Genomic DNA, 15,570 nt, shown 5'->3' on the forward strand with positions numbered 1-15,570 from the left:
ATATGGGGACGGCATCTGCGAAGGTGTTGTCTGTGATGAGGTTTCGCAGGTCTCTGGAAACAGCACCGCCTGTGAGGTGAGAGGTCTTTGAACTACGAGGGGGTAATACGAGCGCACCCGCGCCAGCAGTCTGTTGAGGAATGGCGAGGCATTCCGGAAGGCCCGAGGAGGCCCATGCACTGTAAGTGGTGCAGTAGGACCCGTCACGGACTTTGTCGAGGATACGGCGCGGTTGTTCTGTGAGGTCGACCTGGAAGCCAACGTGGTATACGATGTCGTCGGCCTCGTTGGGCCCGCCATGGATGCCCCCACGGAGTGGGACGACGGTGACGAGATTGATAAAGGGCTGGCCGCCTTTCCTGTAGTTGACGAGGCTTGCCTGGCACTCTTTCCCGGAGGCTAGTGCCTTGCGCATGTAGGCGACGGGTTCGCGCAAGGCAGACTGGCGTGGCTCGCCTCTTGCAACATGACCGGTTGGTGATTGAAGGAAGCGGCAGTTACGACCGATGACCTCGTGCTCGCTATAGCCGGTGAGACGATAAAAGGACGGTGAGGCGTATACGATGGGGGAATCGTGTCTTCGTACGTCTGCAACTGCAAATGAGCAGGAGAGATCCACTGGGCCGAGATTAACGGTTGGGTATGGACGGTTTGTGACGCGAGCTAGGATGGAAAGGAGATCGAAGCCTGACGTCGAGTAGACGGGGAGGGCAAGAGCAGAGGGGGACGAAATAGGCAAGGGAGCTGTGGGAGGCGGGCTGATCTGGGGAGGGACAACCGCGAATGAATGGGACAGCGAGGGCTGCAGATGGGCTTGATAGGACGACGAGGGCACCACTTGATCATGCTGGGCCGGGAGAAGATGGTGCTCAGTGAAGCCAGGGGCGGGCTGGAGGGAGACATGGTCGTCCGCCGGGTTATAGGCGAGTAGGTCGAAGGCGTCGGACGACGTAGGCTCGGTGTCGGCCTGGTGGTGTTTGGCGGCGGTATGGAAACTACGGGGGGACTGATAAGCCCCACAGCGGGGGTGGGTGTGTTACTACTCACGGTACAAAGCCGCTGTTGGTGAGCCAGGACGAGGCGAGGGAATCTGGGCTGTCTAGGAGGCCAACAGGGAGGACTTCTGCACCACCACCGGGGGCAAGGATGGGTGGGCCATTGAGCATGAAGTGGGGGATCTGGAACTGGATGGCATTGTTGAACGCTGCTGGATGACTGAACTGGCCGCCATGGTCGTAGACGACGGTGTCCTCCTCCTCGTTGGGACGCAGGTATCTTTCAAAAGGCATGCGTTTGGTGGTCGCAGACAGAAGAAGCGTGCTGGCTCAACAATAGGATTGGTGTTGGTCCCCACTTATTTGCTTGATTCCTGGCCACACTCGACGTGTCTGGTCCACTCAAGTGCGCATGGGCCACACGAGCCCACTTCTCCTCTGAATGTACTGCGCACGGACTCGCTCCACCAGCGAAACAACCGTTCACCGTAGTTTGTGTTACGTAACTCGGAACCCTAACCCGAGGACACGTGTTTGCAAGGTGCACTTTTTGAGTTGGCCATCGTCGTAGTCGACGTGTAGAACGACATATGGCGGGTGCTAATTCAGTGCCGTCGCCGCCGCCAGGCATCCCAGAGGCATCCAGGGTATCTACTGAACAGTGGAAGAACGACCTCTTCCAGCTCTTCCGCAATGCAAAGGACCACTTTCCAGATGTCGTCTGGGACATCCATCCAGACGAAGACGACAACGCTGTCGAGCATGTCTGGGGCCACAAAGGTTTGTTGCCAGTCCATCGCACGCACACACACACACTCACGCTGTCGTCGTATCCCCCGCAGCCGTGGTGTACGCACGCGCACCACCGTCGTTCCAGGCGAGGTACTTCTCGTTGCGCCCTGTGCCCGTCACGTCCCCGACACCTTACGCCCCCTCGCCTTCGCCGTCGCCCGCCCCCGCCCAGTCGACCGTCTCTCTCAGTGCTACGTTAGACCTGCCACTTAATTCGCCGTCCCCTTCGCCCTCCCCCTTCCGCTCATCCTCCCCCTCCCCTTCAACCCCTACTCACCCATCCGTCCTCCGCATCCCGATCAACGCCAACCCCGCCCTGTTCGCAAACGAGCTCGAGTACCTCTACACAGGCGCAGGGCTAGGCGAGGCATTCGAATTCCTCTTCGACACCTCCGAATCTCGCGACCTCCTTGCCAACGAAGACAATCGCATCGACAAGCTCCGCAAAGATCTCGTCTACATGTGGCGATCTCGTCTCTACTCCGATGTCCGTATCTCGCTCACCGGCAACTTCTCGTCCTCAAATCCAGAGCACACAACCGCCGTCTTCTCCACCCATCGGTTTATCCTCATCTCGAGATCTCCCTGCTTCAGAGCTCAACTCCTCACCTGGGCCTCCCCTCAATCCGCCAAAACCCCAACCGCCACTACCGCATCCAACCCTAACGATCCGTTCACCATCCATCTCCCGTCCCCCCCTTTTACACCCGCCTCCATTCACTTCACTTTGGGCTATATCTACACCGGCACCCTCCACTTCTCGCATCGTACATTCGATCTCGATACTGCCTTCGCCATCCTCAGAGCCTCCCTTTACCTTTCCCTTCCAGCTCTCACCACCGAAATCCAGTCCCGCATCGTATACGAAATGCTCCATGGCCTCTTCCACGCTTTCCTCGAATTCAACGCCTACGAGAGTATCACCAATGCAAAGTGGGGTACCGGCGGGTGTCGCTGTCGTCAATGTGCAAGACGTGTACCAAGAGTACTTGAGTTTTCCGTCGCAGAAGACGTGCAGAACAAATACCTCGAAAGGGGTGCTCGAAGAGCACTCGTCGGACTCTTTGGTGAGGGCTGGTGTACCTCCGAATTCGCTGCTCTCCCACAGAAAACCCGTGAATCCGTCCTAAAAGGACTTGCGAAACGCACCACACCAGCCAACGTATTCCCTTTGCTTTTTGCTGCCCAACATGCCCTTCGCAAACTCGATAGCGCAATCGATGCCTGGGCAGATATCGTGCGTGAGATGGTTCTAACCGCAAGAAAATCCGTCGACGAGTGTCTGGTGCGTGAATGTGAAGCGTGCTTCGAAGATTCAGAGTGGGTATCCCTTCTGGAAGGCGACGGCGCGGGCTTTGGCGACGCAGAGAGGGTTGGATGGGTCATGGAGTCGTTGAAGAGGGGAATGAGCGAGAAGTACGCAGGAATCGTATACCAGGTATGTCACCCCTTTGCTTTATCAGCCTCGCCTTCACGTTGACCTCGCACGTTGTTCAGACCATAGTATCGTCAATTCTCCTTCGACCCCACCCTACGTCCGCTACTATGACCATGCTGCCATCGACCTCACCCATCCGAACCATCGTAGAGGATGCCCGTGTCGATCTCCTAAAATACATTCGTAAGCGCTGGATGAATATTAGGAACGAGGGAGGATTCGATGCTCTGGACAGCTGGAGTTTGAAGGAGATTTCACAAGGTGGGTGGCATTCGACGCTGGTCGTTTTGCCAGCTGACACGCCTGCCATCAACAGAGATAGAGGTTGCCACCGAGGACCTTCTATCCCCTCCCAGTCACTCATCCCATTCTCAAGGTGGCACCCTCCGCTCCCACCATTCCACGCATCTCTCTCGGGCTCTTCGTTCATCGCTCATCCGTGGGGCAGATGCAGATTCTGATACTTTGTCCGTGCATTCACTCCGCGCAAGTGTGCTATCCAAAACTGTCGGTACGATCGGACGAGATTCTGGGGCCAGTTCGCGCACATTGAAGGGGGGACACAGCTTCCATTCGATCAGTGTCACGCACTACAAGAACCAGAAACCAAAGCACGCCTACACCAGCTGGAGCTCTTACACGAGCCAATGTTGCAGCCCACATTCGAGCTCACTTGGATGCAGATGCAGAACGTCCAGATTCGAAATTGACCCCCGACGACGCCACCAGTGTCAGGAGCATGCGGTCAAGTGCCACGGAAAAAGCACGTGCACAAGGACGAGCTCACAGAAAGAGTTCGTCAACATCTACCCTACGCACTACTGACCCAGTCGAAGAAACTATGGATGACTCCAGCACTACACCCAGCGTTTGCGACCGTCCACGATCTCCGTCACGTCCAACGCCAGGCTCTGGCCCCAGCGGCCGTCCACACTTGAGCAAAATCGTTACAACAAGTACCACATCGATGCGATCTACTACTTCGACACAGAAGTCACTTGCACCCTCCATCCATAACCGGGCACGGCCCCATAACGTCCGCCCCACGCCCGGCGTTTCTGGCACAGCACACCGCAGCCACGCGGGCTTGTCCACCTTAAGAATCCCTGGTTCTTCCCGCCCGACCTCGACCTTATCCTCAGCAACGAGTGACACGGGTACATTCCGCACAGCGCAATCTGAGATCCTGACTCCAACGTCGACAGGCTCTGGAGACTCGGGCGGCTCAGCTTCCGGTGTACGCTCACGTAAAATATCGAGTGGTTCAACCGTGTCGACCGTATCTACGCGCACTGTGGGTACGACTTCACGGACCCCGAATCATGCACATGGCTTGCGGGAGCGGGAAAGATCGCGGGTTTCGTTGGGTGTGTCTATCAATTCTGTCGCGATGCGGCCCCCCGCACGTCGTACTGCAGATAGGGATGCTGGTAAACGTAGTCCTGCCGCAACCTCAAAACGGCTACCGCCCGCCAGCTCTGCTACGCCAGCAAGCAGAGAAACGACGCCTAAGAGCAGGTCGATAAGCAGGACAACGTCTGACTCAGGGGTCCTCTAAGATCTCTCCGCGGGCGGAGGCGAGACAGCTGGAAAATGAGAAAGATGGCAGAGTTAAGAACAAAGTCAACGATAAGGAGAATCAAGTGCCAGCAGATACCAAGCAGAAGAACATCCCAGTCGTCGATATCATAAACGAACTTCCAGAACGGCAAGACCAGGTCGAAATGCAGAACAATCTCCCTGCGGACGACGACCCTGTCCTCGCTCGTCGCGGCAGCGCAGATACTATAACTGCCGCCCCCCTCCCCACGACAGCTCCGACTTCCAATCTCCAATCTCTCACCTTGGAGAACCTTGCACCACTCTCCCCGCCCGGCGCATCCCTTGAGATTGGCATTCCATGTATCATATCATCTAAACGCCGGCGGTTCCGTGCATTTGCACGTTATATTGGTGAAGTTCTGGGTGAACACGGGCCTTGGGTAGGCGTCGAAGTACCCATGGGTGCAGGGGATGCTTGGGTTGGAGACACCGGCGATGGTCGAGCCTGGTGCGATGGAACGTGGGGCGGTGTTCGTTATTTCGACATAGGCGGGTGTTGTTCCGAGTGGGAGTTTGGTGACAGTAACAATGGCAGAGGTAGAGATGGCGCGAGACGACGAACGGATGGTATTAATGGTCTGTCGAAGTCCCGCAGCTCTGGTAACCTGAAGAGAGAGGGTGATCATTTGTCGGGCGGCATCGACCGGTCGAAGAGGCTCAGAAGCTCCTCACCTACTGGATCCGACATATCGACTTCGGAATCACGAGGTTTGTTTGTAAGACCACAGCAGGTACTCTACGTTGTCGACGCTGTAGGCGCTGATCTCTAGTGTGTTGGATTGGAAGGCCGTCGTGAGTAACCGAGTCACCTTCATCCATTGCCTCACCAGCTGGTGAACATGGCTACGTATGCCTAGGTCCTTTCTTTGCTACTCCTGGGCTATTAGGCGTTCCATGCTTGCTTTCGAGTCGTTTTTTTTTTCTTGTTAACCAGCAACTGAACCGGCATTTGTCATGCACAGGATACCACATTCGTTATTTGCATTGCCCCTTTCGATTTTATACCACAATTTGGAACTTCAAATTATTGTTGCTGCATACGCTCCTTGACATTTGTATCTACCACTGACAGCGTTCATTGAAAGATTGTTGCACAGAACAAATCACCTCTGCCTGATTTTTAGGGCGTGCACCAGTAAGAAGTCCCGACGATGCTCTGCACTTGGGGAGAGGCTGCGTTTTTTGGACGATGACCCCACAGTTCGCCGGCTGCACGGACCACTGTCTTAAGCAATCGCTTGACTCGATATGGCGGAACTCCCCAATTCACCGTTGCATGGGTGTTTCAATAGAAGTACCGTACTGTTCTGTCGACTAGCACACAGGATGGGTTTCATGGTTATTACTTACCAGTCGGCTCACGACCATGGATCGGATGTTATGCTGCTTCATTCATTCAGTCAACCAGACATCAATGCATCACAAGTCCTTGCTGATTCGCGAGCCCCACAATTCGCGACCGCGGGTCTATCCACCAAGTACCTGGCTCAAGTATACAGTGTCAAGCCCCTAAAGTACACACAGACAATAGGTAACAGTTGAACCGCTGAGAAGCTCACCCTGACCGCCGTAACCATCGCTTAAGAAGAAAAGGGTGGTCATCAGGCGGATGGGCTTATCAGCAAACTTTTTTGATAACTTTCCAGATGTCAGCAACAATCTCAGAGGTTGTTATAGGAATCTACTGGTGTCGCAGGTACTGTGCTGTAACAAGGAATCAGATAGTGAAGCATTGAAGAATACCGTACTGACCAGTGACCATAGCATGGTCCCGCTCGTATGGTTCGAGCGTAATTTGTGCGATAGGCTTCAATTTATATTCTCGCAGTTTCTGCACTTCTTGCACAAAGACCGCCGATGGTGCTACCGTGCAATCGATGCAGCTCGCTTTTATGGAAAGAACGACGTAACCTCCATCCTTGAGGAAATATTGAGCATTGTGCGCAACAATACGAGCCTGATCAGGCTGTGCAACGTCCGCAAATATCACGTCGACAGTAGTGATGAGCATGCGATATCTGTTAGGCAGACGAGCATCCTCGATAATCGCTGGAATTCATGATATGAGAAACTAAGTTCTCTCCAACGATGACAGGAAACGCACGGATGACGTTAGTTCGCTTCTTCGCCATGTTGATTAGGTCTCGACCAGAGCGCAGTGAAAACTCAACGGCGTATACGACTCCCTCCTACAAGAACTTGTAAATACCACCTTAAAAATAAGAATAAGAAGCTTACAGGACCAACGATGTCTGCAACATGACTGACACTCGTGCCGCTAGCAGCACCGATGTATAACACCTTTTTGCTCGGCCCAATGTATATGTCGTCCATTCCACCAAGCACTCCTGCCGCCAGCTTACTCCGGAAAGGATTCCATACTCGGTACTCGATTTTAGTGTCGTCGACCCCGCCCTCGACCGTAATCCGCTTCTCGCCATAGACACTTTCCCCTGGTACGAGATTCTTGGTCACAAGCAAGTGGTCCTTGCCCTTTGCGATAAACACCCCTGGGTGTCTGTGGGGTTCAAGAACGACTTTGGCTCCACCCCTGGGTTTACCCCTCGCTCCGCCGCGACTGGCTCCACGACCTCCTCTGGGAGCACCGCGACCTCCCCCGCGACCTCCACGAGTTGAACCTCCTCTTCCTCCTCCGCCTCTTGGGGCGCCTCGACCGAACCCTCCACCCCGAGGAGGACCACCTCTACCACCACCACGTGCACCTCTGAATGACCCGGGAGGCATGAAGAATTTACGTCTGTAAGCGTTAGTTGTGCAGGCTCAACCCGTTGGAAATTTTCTTTGAAGCAAGGCTTGCGTCGCAAAAACACGCAGGTCACACTGTGACGCGTGACAACATCATAACGTGTTGTGTACTTTTGAGCATCGAAGTGACCAACCACAGACTGGCTTAACAATGGGCTATTATTCGTATTACTCTCTTGGTTTCCCTTCGTTCGTCGTGGTCGTTGTTGCTTTATATCTCTTGTTCACCAATTCAGGGGAAGCCTTCAACGTTGGACGGTTCCTCGAAGAAACAAGTCCTTTCGTGTGGGGTGCACTTGGAATCGGCCTCTGCATAGGTCTGAGCGTTTTGGGAGCTGCATGGTGTGCATGAAAGTTTTCCGCCTTGACCTTCTGACAGGTAAACAGGGGCATCTTTCTGACTGGGCCGTCGATACTGGGCGGGGGCGTAAGGGCACCGAGGATCAGCACAAAGAACCTGATCAGGTATTTGGCATACTCTCTTATGGCATCCGTCGTGGTTGATTGTTCTCTTAAGTATTATCTTCTGCGAGGTCGTCGCAATTTATGGTGTGGTGCGTCTTGGACGTGATTTCTACAAGCACGCGACTGAACATTTCTCCTAGATTATGGGCATTGTTTACTCCGCTAAGTTGCAGAGCGTCCCCGAAGCTCAGCTATACACTCGCAACAACTTTTATACCGGTACGTCACTCGGGGTAATGCTCGGGTACAAGTTTCCAACGCTGTTCTTAAAGGCTACGCGCTATTCTTTGGTGGCCTCACAGTTGGTCTGTGCAACCTTTTCTGCGGCCTCTGCGTTGGTATTGCTGGTAGTTCAGCGGCTCTCGCTGATGCCGCCGATCCCGGGCTTTTCGTCAAGGTCCTTGTGATAGAGGTCTTTGGCAGCGTGTTAGGTTTGTTTGGACTCATCGGTGAGTTGTAGTCATTTCTGCACTACAATTTGCTCATGTGTTTTTGACAGTGGGCTTACTGATGATCGGAAACGCAAACGAGTTTGCTGCAGGTGCTCCAGCTTCTTCACCCCTTGCGCGAGCCCTCGCATCCCCATACGTGCATTAACAGTTCGTTGAGTACTTAGCACATGGATAGAATGACTCAATGGATTTCTCACGCTCTCCTACGTTCACACCCATCTGTTCGGCGCCCAAAATTCCCCATTGCTAAGGGGAAACTTCAAACGTCGATTTCTTATCAGGCCAACGGTACAACTATCAGGACGGTAGTGACTATTGAGGACCGCAGGCCCGCTGTCGCCCGACGCGAACTTCATTCTTTGAATATGCTTCTCATCCTGCCGTGATCTTGTGTTCGTCATATTGCGAATGTTGAGCTGGTTGAGAGATCCAACGATATTAACTTGCACCGTCCTTGCAACCCTTGAACATTGAGATGGGCGATCAGCTTAGATTCCAGTGCGAGAGGCTCTGCATGGATCCTCAAGAGCAGGGCCTTAACACGCAAATGGGCACGCTTACTGAGACCGAAGTTTCACGCTCTGACACTCGAACTGGGACTCATCGACGCTCTTGGGAAGGTCCTCTGTGTATACCAGGACCAGATCATAGGGGCTTTCGGACCTCAGTTTTCGCACAACTCAATTACTCAGCGCTCAGTTTTGGATGATTGTTTCTTTTGATATTCCCAGAATTGCGGACGGGTATTGCACTCATGTAAGTATAGGTACAAGTGCACATGATATACTTATTCGTTACGTGTAAATCCACTATACCGGGATCGCCGATTTGCAGTCCGGTCATTCAAGCAAGATTTAAGTCATCTCCTCAAAGTTTAGTGAGTTTCACAAGACTTGGTATGCTGATGGCGAGATCCGCAGGTCCCCGTGCGATGGTTGATGCCCCAAAGACCCATCTGTATTCCGTTCAGGGTCTATGTATGGTGGCGGGGCACCGAAGGCATTGTGCACCGAAACAAGCTCTTCGCGACGAGTAGAAAATGAGTTGAGACCGATCCGGCAGTCATCTCTAGCAGCTGATCAAACGTCAGGGGTGACATGCACTTGAGTAGCTGATTGGCACGATATGCCAGTAATGGAGTGTTGTTTTGGGAAGCATCATGGTTCTTGTGATAAGTCAAAGAGGCTCGAGACCTGGAATTTGCGCACCGATAATTTTGCCACCTGGTTGAGGCAGGAAGGACACATGAGGAACAAATAGATGAGAAACAATATGTTTTTCCAAACATGCAAGAACATTATCAATATAACCAATCCTGGTGCTCCCAAAATCATGGTATGCATGAACCACGACCATTCGCAGACTGGCAAAAGCTGGGTGAAAAAATATGACAGTCAGTCGCCTGGCCTGTAATGGGATTGATACAGCCCCGATGTCCACAGTGGTCCCCGATTTAGATTATACGGAGTGGGAGTGGCAGGAACAAAGGGACAGCAGCATGAGAACGAGGAGGATAGGGGCACATGCGGATTTGGGCACGACAATTTTGAAATTTAGGGGCTTTTAGAACTCAAAATCTCAGATTTCGCACGGATTCGATAACAAAGTCGGCACATAAAATTTATCTCATATACATATGACCAGAACGATATCAGCATGGTTCAAGCAGTTCACCACCACAGGCCGACTCTCAAGCAGGTTTGTCATGGTCGTATGCACCTTGTTCACCGGTCTCAGTCTGAAGCGATCCGACGTAGCAAAATAAACCCTTCAAGTCAAAACATGCGACGAAGTCCGCGCTGAAAGACATTGCCAAGGGTAGGGATATCAATTCATGCATCGTGGCAATCATAACGTACTGTAGGGCGTACTCAGCGTCCTTCTCCAAAATCTACCGCAGTCAACACCGCTGCGCAGCTCCGATTTAACAGGCGAAACACTCAGAAACAGATACAGGCTGCCAAGCGTGCTGCCCTCGTAGCCGCCACTCGTATCTTCAACGATACGGACGGAGCGCCGAGAATTGTCGCAGTGATACCACTATGTGAGGGAATTCATACAGAGGACGCTATCCGCGCTCTTTCTTCTGTAGTAGGAGAAGAACTGGAAGGTGTACAAGGCAATCGTATAGTGTGGAGGATGAAGTGCGGTATACATCTACAGGATAGTCTTCGATCATGCTGACAGCTCTCATTTGAAAGGGCGCATCGTTTCAAAACGTCGCTTATGTTTCTTCCTGTTCAGTATGGAAACTACTGGGGTGCCCTCGACGCCGCGAAAGCCGCAGATTATGTTTTCTTTTTGTTCAGTCCGACCGTGGAGGTTGATCGGAAGGGTGACACGCTCCTTCGCACGCTACAGGCCCAAGGTTTACCAACTGTTATATCTGTCATTCCTCCTGACTCACAAGCCCACTCCATCGATCAAAAGTCTCGCTCGGCCATCCTCAAGTCACTTCTGTCCTTTATCCAATATTTTGAGCCTTCTCAGACCCGAGTCTACGATTTGTCTAACTCATCAGACTCTTTGATTGCTTTGCGTTCTCTGGCGGAAGGCCATCCTCGAGAAGTAAAATGGAGAGCGGGACGACCTTGGGTCGTTGGTGAGGAAGTAAATTGGGAGGATGGGATTCTCAAAGTCACAGGCATCGTTCGGGGCGCACGCCTTAGCGCAAATCGGTTGGTTCATGTCCCAAATTTTGGGGACTATGCAGTATCCAAGGCATGTCCACCTTCTTACCGTATAGGTCGTCGCTGTTTCTGAACTACCATTCCTAGATAATGTCTGCTCCTTTGCCTCGCGATAATTCCCATAAACGGATATCAATGGACATCGAACCCCAGGTTCTGTCGGAACGAGTTCCCTCGTCTGCAGACAGTTTGTTATCGACTAATGTTCCAGATGATATGGCCAATGAACAAACTTGGCCGACTGAAGAAGAGATGGACAACGTAAAAACGCAAGAGCATCACGTACCCGAGAACATACCGGACGCTGGCACAGGTATCGCCCCAAAGCGAATCAAACACATACCGAAAGGAATGAGCGAGTACCAAGCGTCATGGATCGTCGATGATAGCGACGACGACAGAGAGTCTGAGGAGGGCTTGCACGATGATGCAAGTGATCAAAGGAGCAGTGCTGAAGAGCAAGACCATGATATGACACCACTAGATTCGGTGACGGACATTGAAAGTGACCGGAAGAGCGTTGTCGCATTCCACGATCTTGATGCGGAAGAGGAGGAAAGACAGTGTGTACTTCCAATCGAAGTTGTCTTCCACCGGTAACTAATCCGAGTAAGATTGAAGGAGTGGCGGAACCGTGTGCAGGAGGAACGTGACGCGCAACAATTCCCTGACGAACTTGACACTCCTCAAGATACCCCTGCCCTCACACGATTTGCTCGCTACCGCGGGATGCGCTCTTTCCGTACTAGTCCATGGGATCCTTATGAGAACCTTCCTAGGGATTACGCGCGGATTTTCGAATTCGATGATTTTAAGCGCACGCAACGAGACGTCCAGAAGGCTGCTGAGTCAGAAGGGGTTGAGGTAGTCTTTTCCCCTTCACGTCTCACAGAAGCCTGATGCTGCCTATAGCCAGGAACGAGAGTCACTGTCTATGTTGAAGGTGTCCCTGAAGAGGCCAGCGTCACCCGCGGCCTTCCTCTCGTTATCCATGGACTACTTGAACACGAGCATAAGAAAACAGTTCTCCACTTTACTGTGCAGCGCAACACTGAGTATGAAGGTTCCGTCAGATCAAAGGTACGCCTTTGTACGCATCACCTGTCATCGTGACGAACTATTTCTAGGACCCACTCACTCTTTGTTACGGACCGCGCCGTTTGCGCGTAAATCCGGTGTACAGCCAGCACACGCGTGGGGGCGGAAAAGGCGTGAATAACGTCCACAAGTTTGAACGGTTTCTCTGGCATGGGACCACCATGGTTGCCAGTGTCTACGCGCCTGTCGTTTTCGGTAGACAGGCGTGTACACTGCTGCGGGAGACCAAAGGCGTCGAAGGTACGTGGTTTATGTGTCGTTGCTAGCTCCGGTTAATAGTGAGCGTAGTGCCGGAACTTGTCGCAATGGGCTCCTTCATGAACCCTGACACGACAAGGATTATAGCCAAGAGAATTGTCTTGACGGGACATCCCTTCAAGATACACAGAAAATCGGCGACCGTGCGATACATGTTCTTCAACCCTGGTCAAGGCTATAATATTTTCCCGCACCAGCCCTTGCATCTGACATCAATTGCTAGATGACATACAGTATTTCAAGCCCGTCCAGTTACATACGAAGCATGGGCGAAGTGGGCACATTCGAGAGTCATTAGGGACCCACGGGTACTTCAAGGCACACTTCGATGGACCGATCAGTCAGATGGATACGGTGTGCATGTCGTTGTATAAACGCGTGTACCCTCGCTGGAGCGAACCATGGAGACCGGAGTCCCGTGAACCGTTGGATGGTCCTCCCAGCAAGGATGAAGATATTTTAATGAGCTGAAGAGAGGCTCAGCCCTGTTCACGTGTATGCAGAATGCATTCTACCGTACTCTAAGCTCGGCACAACCTTCCATCTAACGCGTACATACGATGTCTGTACAATTACACCCATGCGATTCTCGAGTTGAATCACGATCCCGTCTCTGACAATTTACTTAAAATGGAGAAGAGCACAGTCTTCGTGCAGATTGATAGACTACGTAGGGACTCGATGCTCATCGACATCGCTGAATGTATTTCCCGAAGTTGTTTGACACTGTACATAGGGGAATGTATTTTTTTGGTTGCCTCATGCATGCACCACTGACGTAATCAGTTCTGCGCCACTGATATTGAACTCTGTCCATCCACACTGCCGACAAGACCTCCACCGGCGTATTCATCAAGATCATGAGCGTAAGCATGCCTTTTTTTCGCAACTGGCTCGCTATCGGGCCCGCCGTACAGTGATTGGTGGTTTTTGGAGTTGAGAGGTTGATGCCTACGGGTGGATGGGGTTCGGGTGGACCAGATGCACCAGGACCAATGAGCCAATCACTGTACCGGCACGGTCGACAGCAGGATGGGCCATTCACTGCTAGCAAGTTCTGGTGTTAACACCCTTGACAGTCACAGGATTCCAACTTCAAACGCTTTGTCGAGGTCGGGCGAGGTGAGCAGGTTCATCTTCAAACATTTAACCAGAGCTCTCCTGATGGTACTGTTACAAGTTGTCCTTCTCAACTCTGGCCCTTCTGCCGGAAAAATTGCTGTAATAGTAGAAATCATCGACCACAACCGGGTAAGCGAATCTGGTAGACTACCATCTTTGACTTTGCCCTTACTATGGTGTTTCGAACGCAGGCGATTATTGATGGACCTCTCACTTCTGTACCCCGACAAGCATTTTCCTACCGCCATCTCTCGTTGACGCCGCTCCGCCTAACGAACCTTCCGCGTGGTGCAGGCGCGGGTTGCATCCGCCGCCAGCTGGAAAAGGAAGGCATCGTCGCCAAGTGGGAGAATTCGTCGTGGGCGAAAAGGCGCGCTGCTATGGGGAAGCGGAGAACATTGAATGACTTCCAACGGTTCGAGGTTATGCTTGCTAAGAAGGCTAGAAGGGATGCTGTCCGCAAGGCCCTAGCCAAGGCATAGGCGGTACTAGGTTACCATCGACATAAAATGACGACTGGGGAGGTGTTGTTGACTTCCCTTTACCACCATGCTTGTCGTTTACTTAGTTCTCATGGATATGATCATGTTACTCGTCCAATATCCACGTCAGCTTTTCAATGGTCACGTTGTAATTTGTCCGTGTGGTCTGTCTCTTCCAACTTAGAGGTAACCTGATATATCCCTCTGCCCACTCACGGAACGTTCTATGCCTTGTGGAACCTCATTAAATGATGAATTTGACCGATCTTGCTGAACGGCATGGGACGGTCTCTTGACTGAGTTGTTCCGTGACTACAGCCTTGATTAGCTCCGCTGTAAGGTAGGTGATACAACATGAAACAGATCGGCAAACTAGATCGCCATGATGCACGGGAAATTGTCATGCTGGAACAGTCAAGAAAGGGCGTGTCATAAGTAGGGTGTACTCAGGTGCACCCCGCAGACAAAGGATAGTCTATCTCTATACCGTTTTCTCTTTACTGTGTGTGATTCCTTTAAACCACTGTAAGACACCTCCTTTGGCTTTACCCTCTGGCAACGCTGTCGGCACTTCCTTGCCTGTGCTGACCGCGGAAGAAAGACGGTTTTTAATCCGTGTTTCACGCCAGCGTGGAGATGGTGCGCCCAGGTGTGAGCGGCATCAAGGAGTACAGGTCCTTTCTTTGCGAGGCAGTGACATGGGTCTCAGTGTGCACGTAAGGTTTGAGCTAATTCGCACCAAGGATGAGAGGCCGTTTGCAACAGGAAGATTAGGGAAAGATACCTCGCATTGGTTGATATCGGTGACGTGGGGTGCAACAAACACGCGCACTTTTTCGTCGAGAAGACGGTACTTGCCTGATCCGCGGACGATGAAACGACCTGGGGCACCTGTCCTGTGGCCACCTGGGAGGGCAGCCTGGCGAGTGCCCTTGTAGAAGTCTTTGTTGCCCCGCTTTGGAGTGAGTGGCCTGCGGGAGGCTTTGGAGAGACGAGCGGCGGTGGGGAACATGGCTGATCGCCTAAATTGGGCAAACCCGGATCTATACCGGAACTGACGAAAATCAGGTGCGTGAGAAAATCACATGGCCACGAGTCACATAAAATGCCACAAATGACGACACAGATATTAGTGGGGGCATGCCTCGTAGTCGCTGTCCTTGCCCTCGGTCGACCACCAATTACTGTCACTCCAACTGACGATCCTTACAGTCCATCTTCATCATGAGTGCTGGGTTCCGCATCTCTCCAGCCCTCTGGGAAAGAATCCACTACTTTGCATCCTTCCCTCAGACCGGAGGTGTGTTTCCATTCCATTCCCTGCATCCCCTTAATCTTCCTCATTCTTCCCCAGTCTCTCTCCAGCAGATGGTCTTGTTTGGACAGCATCCAAGCCAGGGCACCCTCCTC

The sequence above is a fragment of the Pisolithus orientalis genome (assembly GCF_024613125.1).
Source record: "Pisolithus orientalis strain OTSU chromosome Unknown F5J12scaffold_116, whole genome shotgun sequence".
Taxonomy (NCBI): domain Eukaryota; kingdom Fungi; phylum Basidiomycota; class Agaricomycetes; order Boletales; family Pisolithaceae; genus Pisolithus; species Pisolithus orientalis.